The sequence below is a fragment of the Rhinatrema bivittatum genome, chromosome 15 (genome assembly GCF_901001135.1).
Source record: "Rhinatrema bivittatum chromosome 15, aRhiBiv1.1, whole genome shotgun sequence".
Classification (NCBI taxonomy): Eukaryota; Metazoa; Chordata; class Amphibia; order Gymnophiona; family Rhinatrematidae; genus Rhinatrema; species Rhinatrema bivittatum.
The window spans coordinates 77,118,426-77,140,682 of NC_042629.1; the positions used below are offsets into that span (position 1 = coordinate 77,118,426).

General features: G+C 44.6%; 1 protein-coding gene across 1 annotated transcript in view; it reads right to left on the bottom strand.

The window, feature by feature from the left end:
- The window catches only part of RERE (arginine-glutamic acid dipeptide repeats), a 296,711-nt gene that overhangs the window by 159,731 nt on the left and 114,723 nt on the right, over window positions 1-22,257 (bottom strand).

Sequence of the window (22,257 nt, forward strand, 5' to 3'; positions counted from 1 at the left end):
CCTGCTGACAAAGAGCTAAACACTCAACAGGTCTTCATTTACACTGGACGGAGGCTCGCAGCTCTGGGAAAAACGCACCCGCGGCTCCCCGAGGAAGCCCTCGGCAAACCAAGCTGCAAGTACTAGTGCAGGGATCCCAAGAGCCGAAGCTCAGCAAGGCAGGCTCTCTCAGCACACCTCGCAAACGGTTTGCTTTTTTTTTACCCCAGCGCAGTCCCTGCACTCTTCTACTTACCCCCCATCTATTCCTGAATATTGTAGGTCAAAAAGCATTGCAGTATTTCCCTCATCTTATACAGCGCTGCACTGAGGGGCTAGGAAATCTTAAAACCAGACACTGCTACAACAAACACAAAGCTTTGCTTGTTCTCTAAAATTAAACTCGGTTTATACATCCTGTGCATTGCCAAAAACAGTAATTAAGCAACTGTTTAAAGCTGGGTCACAATGAGAGATGAACAAGCTTCTGTGCTGTGCAGTTGTGTGGCCACAAGTGGCCTGGGACTGCGCCAAACTTCCTTCACAAGTCTCGGTCATTCAGCTACCAGAATTCAAGGTGAGCGAGCGAGACCACGGCTCCAGAAATCCCAATCCGAGGAGCTGCTTCAGAAAGGGAAGAGCGCAGCATGGCTGCCACAGTAAATCAAAGACGGACACCCCTGCTCTGCCCTCTCTATAGAACAGGGCAGGATAATCTTCAATACAAGAGAGAATGGAGCGCGAGGGCCCGTGAAAACCGCACAGGACTGTGAGTCCCGTGTCAGCCTCTGAAAATGCCGCACCCTCGGGGCTGGAAGCAGAGCACCGCGCAGTCGTTAACCTGTGCCACAGCTCGGCAGAGAACCTAATCAAGCAATCTTTGCAAAGCTGTGGCCTCCCCACCTTCCCGCAGATCAGAAAGGCCCCTCACACCATCGAGCATAAATCCAGCCCAGGCCTCGCCATCGCTAACAGTCCTACTTACTCAAGTTAGCAATACATATCGGCCGCTACGCGCTTCTCGTCCGGGTGTAAGTACCTCGGAGACCTTTGGAGTTTTTAGAGGGTGTGACCTACTGGTTAGAATAATTTATTTATTTATTTTATTTAATTTCTTTTACTATACCGATGCTCAAGACTAGGTCTTATCGTACCGGTTTACAATGTAACTGAGGGAAAACCAATTAACATCAAGGTAGAAAGTAAAGTTACATTAAACAGGGAGCGTAAAACCTGGGCAATGGAAGACAGTACAGAATTTAAACTAAGAAACAATTAAATTATAATTATTTTAGGACCCCAAGGGTCACTCCTTGCTTCCCCAACTGCCAAGCTTCGTGACCTTGAGCAAGTCGCCGCCTTTCTCAGGTACTCACTTAACACAAGACTTGCCATACTGGGTCAGACTGAGGATCCATCAAGCCCAGCATCCTGTTTCCAACAGTGGCCAATCCAAGTCACAAGTACCTGGCAGGATCACAAATATTTATTTATGTAGGTACCTATTGGCCGCTAATAGCAAAGGAGCTTACATTTCAAACAAACATACACAATAAAATGGATAAGAACAATACAAACAATAAAATACCAAACCATTTACAAAAATATAAGACTAAGATAAAAACATGATAAAATAAAATCAGTATCAGCAATTTAGAAAAAACAACAGATTAAAATAGAAAAGAGTGAGGTAAAACAAACATCTCTCAAATAAAATGAATCAACGCCCTGCTTAAATAAGAATGTCTTTGGTACAGCTTTAAAACTCTTTGGACACCTGATTGACCTAAGTTCAAACGGGAGGGTGTTTGAAAAGGTAGGTGCCATAATAGAAAAAGCATGTTCCCTGGTGGCACATATGCTTGCCAGTGTAACAGAGGGCACATCAAGCAATGCCACCTGCGAAGATATGAGATAGATAGATCTCATGCTGCTAACACCCAGGGAGATAAGTAGTGGCTTTTCCCAAATCTATTTGGTTAACAGTTTATGGACTTCTCCAAGAACTTGTCCAAAACTTTTTAAACCCAGATACACTAGCTGCATTTACCATATCCTCTGGCAATGAAATCCAGAGCTTAATTGTGCATTGAGTAAAAAAACAAAGAATGTCATAATACCTCTGTATTGCTCCATGCTGAGACCACGCCCAGAGTACTGTTGCGATTATGGTCATTGCATCTCAAAAAAGATATAGCTGAACTGGAAAAGGTGCAGAGAAGGGCAACCAAAATGATAAAGGGGATGGAACAGCTCCCCTGTGAGGAAAGGCTGAAGAGGTTAGGGCTGTTCAAGCTTGGAGGTGGGATGTGATAGAGGTCTATAAATTCATGAGTGGAAATGAACAGAAATATGTGAATTGGTTATTTACTCTTTCAAAGAGTATAAAAACTAGGGGATACTCCATGAAATTAGTAACTACCACATTTAAAACAAATCAGAAAAAAATTCTTTATTGTCCATTCCTTTCCTAATAACTCCTAACATTGTTTGATTTTTTGAATGCACATTGAGCTGAGGATTTCAAAGTATTGTCCATGATGATGCCCAGATCCTTTTCCAGGGTTGTAACAACCAACAAGAAACCTAACACCTTGTAACTACTTTTCCCTGTGTCCATCACTTTGCACTTGTGTACATTAAATGTTATCTGTCATATGGGTGCCCAATCTCCCAGTCTTGCAAGATCTTCCTGCAATTTATCACAATCGCTTGGGATTTCACTATTCAAAATAATTTTGTGTCATCTGAAAATGTGATCACCTCACGCATCATTCTCTTTATTAAATCATTTATATATATATTAAAAAGCACCAGTCCAAGTACAGATCCCTGAGGCACTCCACTGTTTACCCTTATCCACTGAGAAAATTGTCCATTTAATCCTCCTCTCTGTTTCCTGTCTTTTAACCAGTTTGCAATCCACAATAGGGCATTGCCTTCTATCCCGTGACTTTTTATTTCTCTCAGGAGTTTCTTGTGTGTAAGGAATGGCATGAGCCCCTCTCTTGCTGTGGCAGGGCCCCGAGGTCTGTGCAGACAGCTGGAGAATGCACCTTGGTGCAGGTCAGGCTAAGGCAGAGTCCAGGACAGTCCAGGCAGCTGACAAGGCACAGTCAAGGTCCAAGATTAGGATCAGATCCATGCAGCGCAGCACAGCAAGAGTTATATCAAGGTCCAAACCTGAGGTCGGAGCTGGAGAGATTAGCCAGAACAGACAGGACACAGGGGAGTAGGGAAGACAAGACAGAGAGACAACGCAGGAGGACAGGCAGGGCAAGGCTGAAGGGGACTTACTGCTGAAATGCCGGGGTTTAAATACCCAGCCATGTGACGTCCTCTGTCGACTCCAACCGCAGGGCCTACACTAAAGTAAGCACACACACCTGGGGGAAAGCCCCTGGAGAGGATGATGGTGGCAGCGTCCATGCTCGGTTGCAGGTCCTGGCATCAGCGATGTTAGGTGAGTGATGCCACTCGCAGGGTCATCCCACGAGCATCAAACGTAACATTATGGCAAACGCCTTCTGGAAACCCAAATGCACTATATCCACTGGATCACCATTACCCATGTTTATTAACCCCTTTCAAAAGCAGACTGGCGAGGCAAGACTTTCCTTGTTTAAATCCATGCTGTGTCCCATTAAATCATGTCTTTCTATATAAATTTGTGATTTTATTCTTCAGAATATTTTCTATAAGTTTTTCCAGCGCTAAATTCAGGCAGACTGGTCTATAGTTTCCCGGATCACCCCTAGAGCCCCTTTTAAAGATTGGGTTTACATTGGCCACCCTCCAAACGTCAGGCACAATAGACAATTATAATGATAGGTTACAAATGACTAGTAATAGATCTGCAATTTCATTTTTTTAGTTTTCAGAATTCTGGGTTGTAAACCATCTGGTCCAGGTGATTTGCTACTCTTTGGCTTGTCAATCTGCCCTACTACATCATTTTGATTCAGTGTGATTTATTTCAATTCTTTCAGATTACCACCATGGATATCTCCCCATGATCCTATTCAGTAAACATTGAAGCAAAGAATTAATTTAGTCTTTCTGCTATGGCCTTATCTTCCCTAAGTCCCTCTTTAATCCCATGATCTTCTAACAATCCAATTGTCCTAGGCTTCCTTCTGTGGACATATTTACAAAATGTTTTATGAATTTTTGCTTCTATGGTCAACTTCTTTTCAAATTCTTTTGTCTGTTATCAATATTTTACATCTAACTTGCTAATACTAATAATACTATAGATTATTTATCGGTTGTCCTGTTTTCCACCTCCCCTGTTTTATTGTAATTTCCCTCTTTTGTTAAATTGTAAACAGATATGATGTGTATTTTAATGTCGATATAAAAAAAACTATTAAATAAATAAATAAAATACTACTTTAGCTTTTTCCTAGTTTCTTCAGTTAGATCCTTTTCCCAATTTTTGAAAGAAGTTCTTTTGGATAAAATAGCCTCTCACCTCACTTTTAACCATGTTGGCAGACATTTGGCCTTCATTCCACCTTTTCTAATGGATAGAATATATCTGGTCTGGGCTTCCAAGATGGTATTTTTAAACAATGTCCATGCCTGATGTAAACTTTCGACCTTTATATTTAGCTTTTTCCTAACTATTTTCTTCATTTTACCAAAGTCTCCCTTTTGAAAGTAAAATGTTAGAGTAGTAGATTTGCTTAATGTCCTCCCTTCAGTCATTAATTCAAATTTGATTGTATTATGATCTCTGTTGCAGTCCAGTCCCATTACCAAATCTTGTGTGCACCAAATCCTGCGTCCCACTAAAAATTTGGTCTAAAATAGCTTCCCCCTTGTCAGCTCCCAGACCAGCTGCTCCATGAAGCAATCATCATTTCAACTAGAAACTTTACCTCCCTAGCATGTCTTGATGTGACATTTACCCAATCGGGGTAACTGAAATCTTCTATTACAGTGCTGTCAAATTTGTTAGCTTCTCTAATTTCTCTTAGCATTTCATCATCCGTCTGTTCATTTTCGCCAGGCAAACAATACTAAACACCCACCGCTATACTCTTCCCCAACACACAAGGGATTTCTACCCATAAAGATTAGTTTGTGCATTTAGTCTCATGCAGGATGTTTATCCTGTTGGACTCTATTCCATCCTGGACATAAAGCCCCACACCGCCTCCCGAGTGCTCCTCTCTGTCATTGCGATATAATTTGTACCCCGGTATAGCACTGTCCCATTGGTTATCCTCTTTCCACCATGTCTCTGAGATGCCAATTAAGTCTATGTCATCATTCACTACTATACATTCTAATTCTCCCATCTTACTTCTTAGACTTCTGGCATTAGCATACAGACATTTCAAGGTGTGTTCTAACAAGTTTTTCATACCTTGTTGATTGTAACTTTGACTTATTCCTTTTCCTGTTATCTATTATTTACCAGAATTGTTACCTCAGTTTTACCCTTTGTTAAAATGTAAACCGATCCGATATGGTTATCTACTATGAAGGTCGGTATAAAAAACTGCTAAATAAATAAATAAATAAATTTGTATATACAACTTTCTTAGCAGTTGACAGGTATAATTTGGAACCTTAACTCAATCTATTCTTTACTTATAGGCAAATGGGCTACATATTTTATTTAGATTTTTTATATTCTGCTTCTCGCACTTTTTTCAGCACTTCAAAGCAGATTACATTCAGGTACTCTAGGTATATGCTTTTATTGGAACCTCTCTATCAGAATGCCTGCTTTTTTTTAGTATCCTTTGAAGATACCGCCTTCTGAACCAAGAGCTGCTGAGCCATCTCTTCTCCAAGCTGAACAGCCCTAACCTCTTCAGCCTTTCCTCATAGGGGAGCTGTTCCATCCCCTTTATCATTTTGGTTGCCCTTCTCTGTACCTTCTCCATTGCAATTATATCTTTTTTGAGATGCGGCGACCAGAATTGTACACAGTATTCAAGGTGCGGTCTCACCACGGAGCGATGCAGAGGCATTATGACATCCTCTGTTTTATTTGCCATTCCCATGCTCACATGTACCTTGATAGCCGGCTCCTCAGAGATCCAAACTCAGCGTGAGAGGATAATGCAATACCTGGAGAGCAAGTCCTAACTACAGGATCGCTCCCCGCTATACCAAACTGATGCTCTCTATCCAGATGATTTTGTTCCTCCAAGGCAGAAGAGGGGCTGCAGACTAGAATTGGGACTTGGCTAATATGTTTCTGAAGGTCTCCTCTATATACCACTCTGTCTGCCTCAGTTCCTCCAGGTCTGCTAATTTATCCTCCAGAGATTGGACTCATGCTGTGATAGGCAGGAGCTCTTTGCACTGGGTGCCAACATACAAGCTCTCACCAACTGATAGATAATCATACATGTGGCACTTGGTGCAAAAGACTGGAAGGCCCCCCCCCATCTCTCTGCTGGACCGTTATCTGCATCTTAATATTGTTCTGTTCTTAGATAATTTAACTTACTATTAGGCCGAGCGCATTGTTTAACCCACGGTTGTATGCAGGTTTGGGACGTGCGTCCACAACCCCTTATTCTAGAAGGGGATTAACACATCCAAAACGCGTGCCAAGCCCCCCCGAAACTAATAGCGCTCATCACATGCAAATACATGTTAATGAGGCTATTAGCTATTCTCCCTCAATCCCAAAAAAAAAAAAGAATGTTCGCCTGATCCGCACGTTTACCCTCAGAAATTAACGCCTGTCCAGAGCAGCCCAAAAAAGTATACAGAAAAGCAGAAAATACTGCTTTTCTGTACATCCTCCAACTTAATATTGTGGTGATATTAAGTCGGAGGAACCAAAAGGACAGAAAGTATTAAAAAAAATTTAAAAAGTGTACTGGCGGTCAGGTTAGGAAAAGGGACACTCAATTAACGAGCGTCGGTTTTCCTAACCCGCTGTCAGGGAGGTGCTAGAGGCACATATTTGTCCCTAGAGTCTCCTTGGCAGCGCGATCCCTCATTGGCGGTGGAAGTGGTGAAGACCAGATCTGTGAAGGACTTCAAAGGGGTGTGGGATAAACACTGTGGATCCATAAAGTCTAGAGGATGTGAATGAAGAGTGGGTGGCTCGCGGGAATGATGGCTACTACCTGGAGTTAATACCTTTATTCAATAAACATACACACGATTAATGCGACTCCAACATTGCTCTAAGCTTCAATGGCAAGAGGTAATGTGGAAAAAAGGATTTGCATCCACAAAAAAGTGGAGAGTAGCTTGCTTGTTACGGCAGTTACTACCCCAAACCAAATAAGCCTGATACTTCACTTTCAATGCATATTCAACATAGCTCTCTGCTTCAACTGCAGTGGGAATGAAGAAAAGTGGATCTATATAAAGACAACAACCAACAAGGACTGAATTACATAGTCTGAGTAAACAAATAAGCATGGGTATAGCTTGCTTATTGCGGCGGTTACTACCCCTAACTAATTAAGCTAGATATTTCACTGAGAGGCAGTTCCAACACTGCTCTCTACATTAACGGTGGGGGTGGAAGGGAAATAGAATCAAAAGGTTACTAAGAGCCAAGAGTAACAGATAAGTATGAGAAAAAAAAAGTGTAAAACTTGCTGGGCAGACTGGATGGGCCGTTTGGTCTTCTGCCGTCATTTCTATGTTTCTATGTTAAACAGGAGAGGTAGCTGGGCGCGCTTTAGGAAAGTGAGCACTCAACACTGAGTGCCCGTGTTCCAAGCTGCTTTATAAGGGAGTGGTGAAGTGTAAGCTAAAGTTCTTTATATTTACCTGGTGTATTTAAAGTTAATTTGGCAGAGGTTTGCAAGAGGAGATTTATTGATAAGGGCTGGGTCTGCCCCTATTGATTTTTGGTGTGAAAAGGTCTCTTGTACTCTTACGTGAGATAGGACTGTATAAATCAAAGAATCTGCTTAGGGATGGGTAGGAGAGAAAGAAAGCCACACTTTGAATTACCTACCTTTCCTTTGTAATGAAGCACACAAACTAAAGATTAGTTTACTCCACAATCTCACGCTCTCCCAAACCTTAAATCCCAAAATGGCCCTGAAGAGCGATGCGATACCAATACTCTTCAGCCACCAGCAAAATCTTCTTCTGCTCTCAATGCTCCTTTAGCTGTAAGCTCTTGGAAGAAGGGACTTCTACATGAATTGTTGTCTAGCGCCCTGATACAGAGTGCTCCATAAAATCAATGTAAATTAGAGCAGTTTCTTTCACTGAACAGCGAAGAGGGAGGGAATTGTAACAAAATGACATTCCAGTGTAATAGACAGCCATGCAAGAGGCGATGCATAAAGCGTTATCCTGGAACACCATCAGGCCTGTCCGGTGAGAACATTATGCCCTGCTAGGCAGTGCATGCCTTCACCTCTCGTACCAGGAAAGGCTCTGCAGCTCTGCTCCAGGAGCGTCAAACAGCAATCTCAATTCCAGGACACAACAAATCTCCTGTAATGGCCACATCTAAGCATTTACAGATACTGATAGCAAGGCTACAAAATACCATGCAAGGAAACTCACACTATGCTTTCCTGCTGCTTGATCTGTGCGACTGCAAATTGTTACTACAAAGGAAAACAGATTCCTCACATTAATACCAGCGACAGGCTTTATGAGTGAACAGTAGAAATATTTGCAGCTGACAGGGCAAGGCCAGACAGATGAGGGACCCACAAAATGGAGACCAGGAGCACTGTCTTATTTCAGCGAGCCAGGACACAAATCTTAAGAGGCTCTGTGTATTGGTCATGTGTAATTACAGCGGCAGGCCTTCAGGCTCAGTGCTCGGCCACAGAAAGCACAGGGACAAGCAGCAGCCAATGAGCTGCTCTCGCTTCTCCGACGTCACCACTACCAGATTCACAAACTGCGCAGGCACTTTTAACATGCATACATTATGCAAATCTTCAAAGAGAAACCAGCCACATTGTTTCTCTGTAAAATACGTGTGCTGGAAGCATCTCTGTATGCCATGCACCTATTACAGAACCAAAACGATGTATAATACAAGTTAACAATTATCTAAATGACTGAAATTCCTAACAGTCATATTAAACAAATAAAAATCCTAAATACATTTTAAAAGTCTTAAAAACTAGGATTAAATAATACCCTGTATGTCCGAGTAGTGCTACGTTTCAAAGCCTTCAGAGCCTTCCTCGATTTCCTGTAGCCCTCCTAGAAGTGTGCCTGCTTTTGTGTGGCCAGCAATGGGATCACGGCACTCTTGGAAGAATTGCAGAGGCTTCCCATCCGGGCCCTTCCCAGCTCTCTGATCTCTTGCATTATTACCCCTTCCCAGCCATTACCATCCCTCCAGAACAGCGCTTCTCAACCTTTTCCCCATCGCTCACGTGTGACACACTGCTCATTACAATTCACGGCAGAAAGCGCAGTTGCTTACCTGTACCAGGTGTTCTCCTAGGACAGCAGGATGTTAGTCCTCACATGTGGGTGCCATCAGATGAAGCCCGGCACGGAAATCTTTTGTCGAAGTTTCTAGAAGCTTTGACCGGCACACTGAGCATGCCCAGCCTGCTAGCAGCGCGTCCACACGAGGTCCCCCTTCAGTCTCGTAACGTAGCAAAAATACGAGCGAGAAAAATAACACAACAAACCAAAGGTGAACCCAACATCGTCGGGAGGCAGGCGGGATTCCTGAGGACTAACATCCTGCTGCCCTAGGAGAACACCTGTTACAGGTAAGCAACTGCGCTTTCTCCTAGGACAAGCAGGATGGTAGTCCTCGCACGAGGGTGATTACAGAGCTTCAGACTCAGAGACACCCACAGTAGCTGAACAAGGTGCCAACGGGCACAACACAACTGCGGCGCTGTGGGGAAAAGCAGGGGGCGGTCAGGACTGGAATAGATTGTAGAGGACAGACTGGCCAAAAGCACTGTCCTGGCGACTATCCCTGTCAAGGTAGTAGTGAGCCACAAATGTGTGGAGAGAACTCCAGGTCGCAGCCCTGCAGATCTCGTTGACAGGGACCGCACGCAGATGGTCCACAGACGCCACCATAGCCCGCATAGAGTGAGCCTTCACCCTGCCAGCCAGCTGGAGACCTGCCTGCTCCTAGCAGAAGGCAATGCAATCTGCTAGCCAGTTGGACAAGGTCTGCTTCCCCACTGCTGCTCCCAGTCTATGGGGTCAAACATGAAGAGCTGGAAGGACTGCCTATGGGTCGCTGTTCAATCCAAATAGAATGGCGAGCACATTCCCCCACCAGGTGGGAATGAGGCCTTGGGAAGAAGGTGGGAAGGATGATGGACTTGTTGATTTGGAAAGCAGACACCACCTTAGGTAGTAATTTGGGATGCATACGCAGCACCACATGATCATGGAAGTACTTCGTGTAGGTAGTGTACGAAACCAGGGCTTGGATCTCACTAACCTTGCGAGCAGAAGTGATTGCCAACAGGAACATGACTTTCCAGGTGAGGACAAGAGTTTCGAACAGATGCCGCATTAACCTCGCCAGGACAACGTTGAGATCCCATGGGGTAGCCGGAGGCCTAACCGGGAGCTTTAGCTGAACGAGGCTTCGCAAAAAGCGTCCAAGAGGCTGGACCGAAACAGGCGCACCAGCAACACCCTGGTGGGAAGCGCTGAGGTGCACATGGACTGAGCTGGTTTGGAAGCCAGATTCCGACAGATGCCAGAGGTAATGCAGCAGGCGGGGGAGCAGACAGGAGAAAGGGTCCAGTCTGTGACCACTGCACCAGATGGAGATACCACTTCCACTTCGAGCTGTAAGACTTCCGGGTGGAAGGTTTCCAAGACTCAATCAAGACCTTGGACTCACCCTCCGAGAGCTGCAAAGGCTGAAGGATCATGCGCTCAATGTCCACGCCATGAGGGCCAGGGCCCAGAGGTTCAGGTGGCACATGGTGCCCTGGTTCTGCGATATGAGGTTGGGAGCCGGGGACAGGTGCGATCACTGACAGGTCCTAGAGAAGAGGGAACCACACCTGCCTTGGCCAGGAGGATGCCACTAGGATCATGGTCCCCCCATCCTCTTGCAGTTCCATCAACATTCAAGAGGAGCGGAATAGCGGGGGGGAACACATACAGGAGACCCTGCCCCCAGTGAAGGGAGAAGGCATCTCAGGCCAGATGGCACTTCCCCGGAATCAGGGAGCAGAATCTGCTCACCTTGTGACTGCAGGGAGAAGCAAACAAGTCCATGTCCGGCATACCCCAGTGGCGGAACAAGTCGGCCTCCACCGCAGGGTTCAGTGACCACTTCTGTGACTGAAAGGACCGACTAAGGCGGTTCCGCCAGTGTGTTTAAGTGACCCGGCAGATAGGTGGCCCGTAGAATCATCCCTCTGGAAAGGACCCAATCCCAGACCTGTATCACCTCCTGGCAGAGAAGGAACGAGCCCATGCCGCATGCTTTTTGATGTACCACATTGCCACCTGGTAGTCCATTCTGATGAGGATAACCCTGAAGGACAGCCTGTCCTGGAAGGCCCACAAGGCGTACCAGATTGCTGAAGCTCCAGAAAGTTTATCTGGCAGCGAGTCTTGACTGCAGTCCAGAGGCCCTGAGAGTGCAGGCCGTCCGTGTGGGCCCCCCACCCCTGAGGCGAGGCACTGGTGGTGAGAGTCAACTGAGGCGGCGTGGGTTGAAAAGGGAGCCTGCTCTCCAAATTGGGGAGGGCTTCCCACCAGGCCAGAGAAGAGCGGAGGGGGTCCGGACCATAACCAGAACTTCCGGATCCTGGAATGCTTGCCGCCGCTGGGACTTCCTCATGCGGAGTTGGGCAAAGGGGGTCACATGGACGAGACCACCATGTGGCCCAGCAGGCAGAGCAGTAGGCAGGCTGGCACCCTCTTGATGTTGCGAACGAGGGTAGCCAGGCTTTTGCCTGTGCTGTGTCCAATCTAGCACCTATGAAGTCTAGCTATGGAGATGGACAGAGATGCGACTTGGGGAAGTTGATGACAAACCCTAACGTCTGCAAGGTCTAAACAATCAGGGCCAGTGCTTGCAAGGAGTCGCTCCGGATTAGCCAATCATCCAGGTATGGAAAGGCAGGGACCAAGCGACGCCTGAGTAGGCAGCCACCACTGCCAAGCATTTGGTGAAGATGCATGGGGATGATGCCAGCCCAAAGGGCAGCACTTTGTACTGAAAATGTGCCGTCCCCACCAGGAATCGGAGGTACTTCCTGTGGTTGGGGACAATTGCAATATGGGCGTAAATCTCCTTTGAGGAGCAAAGCTAGTCTCCTCTTCGGAGGAGCAGAATCAGCGTGCCCAGAGAGACCATTCTGAATTTTTCTCTTACAAGAAACCTGTTTAACACCCTGAGGTCGCGAATGGGGCGCAAACCGCCATTCCGTTTCGGAATGAGGAAGTACCTCAAGTAGAAGCTGTGGCCCCGCTACTTGCAGGGGACCTGTTCTACTGTGCCTGCTGCTAGAAGGGCAGAAAGTTCTGATTGAAGGACAACCTGATGGGCGGGCGAACCCCACGATGGACATGGGGGAGCGGTCTCTGGGAGCCTGCTGAGGTTCAGGTGCTAGCCCTGGCGGACAATGGATGATGTCACCCACATGTGAGGACTTGGAGAAGATCAACTTACGACATGGTCATTTAAAAGTAAGCTCAATTTTGTTAATGTTTGGCACCCTATCTGCAAGGCCCAGAAGTGCGGTAATTAACCATCCTTATTTGGTACGGCTCGATAGTATATAATCCTGATGTGCATTTCTCTTTCTTCTCTGTCTTGCAATTGTGAGGGAGAGAGGATGGGGGGGGGGGGGGGGGGTTTCCTCTTTCTGGTGGGGTGAAATACTTGAAAATGTGTGAACAGCTGACTGTACTTACGTTTTTGATGTTTGGCAAGCTTCAGAGTCATGTAGGTCAACTTTGTATTGTTATTTCTTTTTCAATAAACAGTTTTAAATATAAAATGGGTGCCATGGGTGCACAGCAATATTTTGCATTGGGGGGTAATAGCTAATGAACTCACCAACATGAATTTTCACGTGATGAGAGTTATTAGCTATGTGCTGGTTTGGACGTGCGTTTTGGATGCGCTAATCCCCCTTATTGCATGAAGGGTTTTGGACGTGTGTCCAGACACCGGCTCGGCCAAGTGCATTGTACTGCATCAGCCTGTTTGATCGTGAGTTCTCTGGGGATAGGGAAATACCTACAATTCCTGAATGCAACCCGCTTCAATTGCCAAAAGGCAGCATATAAATCCAATAAATAGTGTTGGATCTCCATTTAACAAATAAAACTCAAGGTCACTAAGCTGTCTCATGGGAGCCTAAGTGACAGATTCTCATTGGAAATGTTTGTATTATTCTTCAACGTATGTATCTAATCTATGCTCCAACCAATTTGTTAAATACCAATTGCTCATTATGATTTGAGCAATGGAAGGCAACTTTGAACATTTTACTTGGCAATTTTAATTTACATCTAGATCTTTCTCCTTTGCCCGTTAATTGTACATCCCAACTTGATGGGCTCTCTGGGAGCAAATTCTTCACAAAGTCACGCTTGAATCCTTCTGATTTCTCGCTCTCCTTTGTTCTGAAAATTATTGCGATAGTCTTGAAACAACCTTCAGTTTTACTGGATGACCCCTTCCACACAGAGATTCCAAAGCTCCCTTTGATCAATTCCGTCAGAAGAGGTCTCCACGACAACAAACATAACCAAAACATTTTTTTGCCATCTCCTCAGCATTTGATGCAGTCGATCATCGGATTCTCTTATATTGTCAGAGAGTTTGGAATCATTGGGCCAATGTTTAATTGGTTTGCCTCTTATTAGCTGAGATGTTTCCAGCAAGTGCAAGTTGGTGACAATTGCTCTCCCTGGCATCCAGTCAGCTCTGGCTTTCTGCAGGGCTCAGCCTTGTTGGCATTATTCAATATTTACATGTTACCAATCTGTAAAGTGCTGGCTGGGTTGTGTTCAGGATATCAACTGTGTTTTACGGTCAACTTGGTTCTTCTTGGTGCGATACTTCCGCCTTGGTCTCTTCCTGTGTCATCCATTCGAAAACGGCTGACACACAAACTGGCTCTCATCTCTCAAAGACAAAACTTCTGGTCGCCCATTGAGGGAGCTCTGTTACAGAGTGAGTCACTGATGTACAGTGCTTATGGTTGTTATTGATTCTGGTTTATCTTTTAAGAAGCCAATCAGATCTGTTCAAGCAGGATTTTGTGAGGTTTCAAACCATTTTTGGTAGCTGAGGATTTCCAAGCAGTAGTAATGTCTTTCATAGATTATTGCAATACCTTGGACATTGGCTTAAATCACTACTTGCTCTGCAGCACTAATTTCTGGCTGCGCTATGAGTACTCTCATTGCTCCAGTATTACACCAGCTTCACTGGTGACCAATAGAGAAGCTCCTTGCACGGGACTCTTTTCCTTGCTGCATATTTACAATCCGGCATGTATTTTGGGTTCAGCTCAGAGAGGCTTGCTTGCTGTCCCTACTGTGCGTCGTGCTTGACTGGCGGAGACACGCGAAAGGGCCTTTTCTATGGCAGCAGTCATTTTAAGGAACAGGATTTGCATGTAGTATCCTGTGCTAGAGCTGCAAGGTATCATTGGAAACATCTATTTAGGCAGGTCTGAGATGGGTCTTGTACGCTTTCTGGTCTGTTTTCTTTGGGTCATGCTGCTGATTCTTTTGTTCAGTTTGTTTTTCTGATTATGTATGCAGTACTGCTAGCAGCCTAGAGCTTTGGCATTGGCGGCTTACAAATGCCAGTAAATAACGAAGCGATTAATGTACTCCTAGTAATACAAGGGGAAGATTTGAGTGCCTTCCTCCCTGGATTGCTCAGGCTGCTTTTCGTATGTGCAGCGGATTTTGTCAGTTCCATCCGGCCCTTGCCGGCTCATCAATGGGTACATTTCTTTCAGAACATATTTTCAGTCATCGCTAAGGCTGAAGGTTAACCACACACCCGTCTGAGCTCTAGAGACAGCACTGAGCACCGCTCTGTGACTTACAAGAGAGCACAGGTTCCTGGTGAGGGGGTCATGAGTGCAAAGGCCCCAAGCCCTGGAACCTGCTGCAGCACTCGCAAACCTAAAGGGGGGGTAACTAAAGCCTCCATCCAGAGCGGCAAGCCTCACATGGGGGGGAGAAGGAGCATTTTAGATTGAATTACTTGCCTTTTCTAGAGTCAAGCTCAAGGCGACTTATAATTCAGCTACTGAAGCTATTTCGCTGCCCAGTGCAGAAAGCTGAGCACTAGAAACTGGCTGCTGAATTTCAGTGCACAAAATTAACACACAACCTGCTTTTTATTTTAAACGCCATGCTAATTCATCAGGAGTTAAAATGTGCACAAACTGCGTTTCGCCCAGGCTGAATGCACATTTTAACTTGAGGGGGGGGGGATAGAGCTGCTTGTCGCAGCCTTGCTGCCCCGTGCACCCCAGAGTGTGTGAGGGGGAGGGGAGGATCAGAAAAGCAGCAAGTCCTGCACAACTGAGAACCCCCCCGGGCAGGCGGGCGGGCAAGCAGGGACGGATTGTAGTAAAGCCTCTGGAAAGTCAGCAGCAGGTTGGTGCTTTTCCTCACCCTGCAGTTCCTGCTATAGTTTTGCAAGACTAACCCTATATTCTTCGCCACAAACTAGAGGCGACTGTTTAGTAGCAGCTTTCTGCTTGTATATTTTTAAGTCTCCTCGCTTACATTGTTTTATGGTTATTTTGAAACACTGCACTGCCTCCAGCCGCAGCCTGAACTTCTGCGAGGCGATGGCAGCGCTGGAAACTCAACTCCATCTCTAACCACGAGTACATTTTCCAGCGCACCTTTCTGCATCGGGAGTAGTGTTTAATGCCCTCATTTGCATGGGCAGGACTCTCCGTTTTAAATGTACAATTTATGCATGCAAAACTCCTTTCCGCATCAGCAGTAATGTTTGGCTGAATGCCCTTTATTGCATCGGCCTCTGTTTGTACTGAAGCAATGGAGAATGAAGTGGAAAGTCAGTGGCTTCCCTGCTTGTCAGCCTGCCTCTCTAACCTCTTGGCTATTCCCCCACTATCTGCTCAGAAACCTCCTCACCAGTGGGTCTTTGTGTCTGCCACTCGGCTTGCATGCTATTTCCATGCTTCAAAGCTGCATGCAGGACCTGTAACCTCCCCATGTCCTCAGTGCCTGCAGACAGCCTGTAGAATATGCTCTGGTCTTCCAGTGCCACAAAGAGGGCTGCTTTTCAGGCTACATTTGCATACAATGGAGGCAGCCATGCATATTCATTAACTCTTTGCTTCACTTGAAGAGTAGAGTTGCCTACCCCTGTGGTGCATTACCTGTTGTCCTGGGGCTTTCCAACAGAGGTGATTCTATTAATTAGCAAGTTTGCTATTATCTCTTGCTATTAAGTAATTCAGAAGGGATGGGACGCTGCATGTGCATATAGGGCCAGAATCTGCACCATATCTCATGGTATGGGAGGTGGAAATTTATCTCTGAAGGAATGGAGGGAAAGGCAGTGCATGGCAGAGCGTTATCATGCCAGCGCAAGGTTAGGGATGAAAATCATAAGGGCAAATTGAACAATCGCAGCAGAAAACAGGCCCTGTCACAACCCAGTCGATTTGTAATCATTTTTTCCTAAGTGAATAGAAATGCACAAAGCTTGATCTGGAAGGGAAAAGGCAGAATGTTAGCCAGCCCTGCTGCACGTGCAATGTCATTAGGAAGCAGATGGTAGCCCAAGCAGGCTAGTTAGATATTCCTACGTTTGGTCCATGTACAGTAAAGGATTTAGAAAGACGTCCCATGCCGCCCCTCTAGCTACACTGGAGGTAGAATGATACCTCTCCATCAGGCCAGAAACTTCAAGACAACTGAAAACTATTGCCTCCTGCAGCTACCATTGCTTACAAAAAAACTAGATGTAAAGCTCTCTTATGAAACCGCGCCACCTCTATCATCACTGCAATGAAGCCTATAGACTCGGGTACAATTCTGCTCACTGCTCTCTCTTATTCTCAGAGTGCTACCTTATATTATTCTGAGTGATTGCATTACTGGGGACGGACAATCCAGCCTTGACCCTACAGGGATTTTGTAACTGTATCTTTACAAAGATCCCTTGCTTCCAAAGCACTGAACTTGGGTAACTGGCTAACTGCCTTGCAGCCTATGTCATACCAAAAGTAAAAGTCCTACACTCAAACTGCTTGTCTTCCACCACAATTACTTCTAATGATAGTCAGCAATGTTATTAAAATCGTTAGCCTTCGTATTCAGATACAGTCTGGACAGAAAAGTTATCCAGCTAACTTTGGAGATATCTTAACGTTAGCCAACTAACTTCAGTTCAGGTCTCTGCCCAACAAGACTTAGCTGGCTAAGTTATCCAGCTAACTCTGAATATGGGAGATCAATTCAACTCCTTCCAGTTACGCCTCCGGAATGCCCCTAACTTAACTAGCTAAACTCTAGCTGCCTATCTTATTATTCAATTAGCCAGCTAAATGCTTTCAATATATACCTCACTGTAATCAGACTTCAGGGATGGCTGAACCAGACCTCATTCAAGATCCAATACCTTCTCCTTGGTCAAACCGACTTACTCTTCAAACACACCTCAGCTACAACACGGAAACTACTGCCCTTCCCATGTATAAAAGAGCAACCAGCAGGCAAACAAGACTGGGGCAGAAGGCTCCTAAGAAGTCTTCGTAAGATGATCTGGCATTGGTCTGCTGAGCCAGAGGTACTGCACCCTACATGGCAAGAGATAACACAATCACTAACCACCAAGAAGAATTATTAAGCCGCGTCAACTACTATATCCTGTGAGCTGGAGGACACATGATTCACAGGGATAGGCAACTCCAGTCCTCGAGTGCCACGAATAGGTCTGATTTGCAGGATATCCATAATGAATATGAATGAGATATGTTTACACAGAACAGAGGCAGTGAATGCAAATCTCTCATATGCATATTCATTGGATATCCTGAAAACCCAACCTGCTTGCAGCACTCAAGAACCAGAGTTGTCTACTTCTGATCTATCGAATGGTAGTGAAGCTGCTTGGCAACAGCAATCATAGAACAATCAAATTTGACTTAATGACTGGGAGGACATTAAGTAAATCTACAACTATATCATTAATCTTTCAAAAGGGAGACTTTGATAACATGAGGAAAATAGGAAAAAACTGACAGAAGCAGTTACAAAGTTTAAGAGTTTACATCAAGTATGGTCATTGTTTAAAAATGAGCAAGAAAGATAATAGGCAAAAGTCCAACCATCAAATATGAATGGCCAATGAAAGAGGAAGGACAAAGTTCAAACAATGTCCATAAAGTTCAAGATTTTATTGTATTCAAGCAAGCAAAAAGTTCAAGTTGTCCACATCAAGCCAAATCATTCATATCAATTATTTCATGGTCTCCCGACACGGGCCGTGTTTCAAAAAGACTGCATTGGGAGGGAGCCCACAGGTGATCGGGCACTCATCTAAATATGAGACGTGTTGGGTTCTGAACACTGAATCCCCAAAGCGAAAGATTTCTTTAAAAAAAAAAAAAAAGAAAAAAAGGTCATTGCATAATGGCTTGGCTCGGAAAAGGCTTTTTCTTAGTAGTTTTATTAGGGATTTAGCAAGTCACAGTTTACAAATTGGCAAGGGAAACGCAGACAATAAAACTACTAAGAAAAAGCCTTTTCCGAGCCAAGCCATTGTGCAATAACCTTTTTATTTTTTTTTAAGAAATCTTTCGCTTTGGGGATTCAGTGTTCAGAACACAGCACATCTCATATTTTAGATGAGTGCCCGATCACCTGTGGGCTCCCTCCCAATGCAGTCTTTTCAAAACATGGCCCGTGTCAGGAGACCATGAAATAATTGATATGAATGATTTGGCTTGATGCGGACAATTTGAACTTTTTGCTTGCTTGAATACAATAAAATCTTGAACTTTATGGACATTGTTTGAACTTTGATGTCTTTCCTCTTTTCATTGGCCATTGTTTAAAAATGCCATCTTAGAAGCCCAGGCCAGATATATTCCACACATTAAACAAAATGTGGCATGAAGGCCAAACGACTGCCAACATGGTTAAAACATGAGGTGAAAGATTATTTTAGCCAAAAACTTCTTTTAAAAATTGGAAAAAGGATCCATCTGGGGAAATTAGGAATTCTTTGCTTCAGTGTTTACTGAGGAAGCTGCTGGGGATATACCCGTTCTGAAGATGGTTTTCAAGAGTGATTCAGATGAACTGACCCAAAATCACAGTGAAAGTGGAAGTCATAGTAGGCCGACTGACAAACTAAAGAGCAGCAAATCACTTGGACCGGATGGTATACACCCCAGGGTTCTGAAAGAACTCAAATGAAATTTCAGATCTATTACAAGTAATTTGTAATCTATTACTAAAATCATCCATTGTATCTGAAGACTGGAAGGTGGTCAACATAACCCCGATATTTAAAAAGGGCTCCAGAAGTGATCTGGGTGAATCTGACTTCAGTGCTGGAAAAATCACTGAACATATAGACAGATATGATTTAATGGGACACAGCCAGCATGGATTTACCCAAGAGAAGTCTTGCCTCACAAATCTGCTTCATTTTTTTGAAGGGGTTAATAAACATGTGGATAAAGGTGAACCGGTAAATGTAGTGTATTTGGATTTTCGGAAGGCGTTTGACAAAGTCCCTCATGAGAGCCTTCTAAGAAAACTATAAAGTCATGGGATAGGAGGCGATGTCCTTTCATGGATTACAAACTGGTTAAAAGACAGGAAACAGAGAGTAGGATTAAATGATCAGTTTTCACAGTGAAAAAAGTAAATGGTGGAGTGCCTCAGGGATCTGTACTTGGGATGGTGCTTTTTATTATATTTATAAATGATTTGGAATAGGGAACGACAAGTGAAATATTAACTTTGCAACAATAACCCATCCCAAACATTGGAGGGTGCGGGAAACAAATGCTTTTAAATAAATTAACTAAGTAACAAAGTGAGTTGTTAAATCACAAGAGGATTGTGATACATTACAGGAGGACCCTGCAAGACTGGAAGATTGGGCATCCAAATGGCAGATGAAATTTAATGTGGATAAGTGCAAGGTGATGCATATAGGGAAAAATAACCCTTGCTGTAGTTACACAATGTTGGGGTCCATATTAGGAATTCCACTCACCATGGTTTGTAACAATTATGAAAGTTCATACTCCCTCTAGAGCTCTTTGATCCTCTGGCCAAACTTTACTAGATATCCCATCTTCTCGATGAAACCAGGGAACGTGTCTTTTCATTAGCAGGCCCTTCCCTCTGGAATTCTCTCCCAAAGGAAATAAGAAATGTGAGAGTCCACATTTTTTAAGAAAGCTTTAAAGACCTATTTGATGAAAAAAAGTAAATGAACGCTGAAACAGTTTGTCATAACTCTAGAGGCACATACTACCATCAGCGCTATGATAATCCCTTACTTTTATTTATTTTCACTGTGTTACACAGATTGTGAATGTGCAATTGTGCCCTGCCCTGAAACAGGAAGGGCGGGTAATAAATGTTTTAAAATAAATAAACTGCTGCCCAGGAAAAGGAACTCGTCATCTTCTTAGTGGAAATCTCAGTTCAGTGTGCGGTGACAGCCAAAAAGCAAACAGAACATTAGGAATTATTGGGAAAGGACAGGAGAATCAAACGGCAAATGTCATAATGCCTCTGTATCGCTCCATGGTGAGGCTGTGCTTAGAATCTGGGTGCAATTCTGGTCGCTGCATCTCAAAAAAGATACAGAGAAGGACGAGCAAAATGATAAAGGGGATGGAATGGTTTCCCTATGAGGAAAGATCCAACCTCTTTAGCCTGTCTGTCTTGGAAAAGAGACATCTGATAGAGATCTATAAAATCATGAGTGAAACAGAACAGGTGGTTATTTTCTCTTTTAAAAAATACAAAGACAAGAAGTGTGTAAGTAGCACATTTAAAACAAATCGGAGAAAATTCTCACACACAGGGGTAGATTTTAAAAGGTGCGCGCGGGAGTAGATTTGTTCGTGCAACTTGGTGCAAACAAATCTACTCCCGATTTTATAACATGTGCGCGCTGCTGCGCATCCCGGGGCTTGTGCGCACTGCCGAGCCTATGCAAGATAGGCTCGGCGCACGCAGGGGGTGGAAGGGGCAGCTTTTCGGGGGTTATGTGAGTAACCCTTTGAAAATCTGCCCCTCAATGCACAATTAAGCTCTGGAATTCTTTACCAGAAGATGTGGTTAAAGGCAGTTAGCATAGCTGGGTTTATAAAAGGTTTGGACAAATTCCTGGAGAAGTCAATAAACTGTTATTAAGAAAGTAAACTTGTGAAACAGACTTTACTTATTACTGCATAGCAGCAGCAGGGAATCTGTTTACTGTTTGGGATCTTGTCAGGTACTTGTGACCTGGATTGGCCACTGTTGGAGACAGAATGCAGGGCTTGATGGACCCTTGGACTGACCCAGTATGGCAGCTTCTTATGAATGAGTCTTTCTGGGAAAGACTAAGAAAAATAAGAGAAGTGACAATCACAGGGCAGACACTTCCTCCTTTAGCAGCCTAGACTGGCTGCATTACAGAAGACAGGAAAACTATGATTTGGGCGCATCAGACCTCATCTACTTCAATCAGCAGGAAGGTCATTCTCCCGGTATTCTGAGAGAGCCAGCACGACTCAGACAACTGAATTAGAAGGCAGTTTGAAACCCAGTCCTTTACCTCTTGGGGCTTCATTTAATTACCGTAGTTAAACACCCTCCTCGCCTTTTCCCCTCTGCTTCAGAAGCTTGGTTACGGGAATTGTGCAGCCCTGCCATACATTTAAGAGCCCTCTCCAGCAGCACGCTGTGAAATTGTCCAACTCGGGCATTCACGTGCAGCATTTATAAGCAGAGGTAAGATTTAAGCATAAACGCTTTGGCTAAATTATCACAACTGCAGCAGGTTTTCCACTAAAAGACTGAATGCTAAGAGCAGGCCCCCCCATGCCTCTGGCCACCGGGAGGGAGGAAATCTGTTCCCAGAGCAGAGACAAAAAGCATTCGGAAGGAGCAGAATTCCACAAGGTGCTGGATGAGAGGAGAAGATGCAGAATCAGCCTGGACGTTCTCACCGCCAGACATGGGCATCTCACTTCCTGCAGCCCACGCCCATTAATAAAGGCGCTGCTTTCAGAAATTCCTGGCCTCCATCCTCGCCTGTGAGTAGCCACCTGTTCGCTCTCCACCCTGCACGGCAGCCGCACTATAATCATGAGATTAACTCTG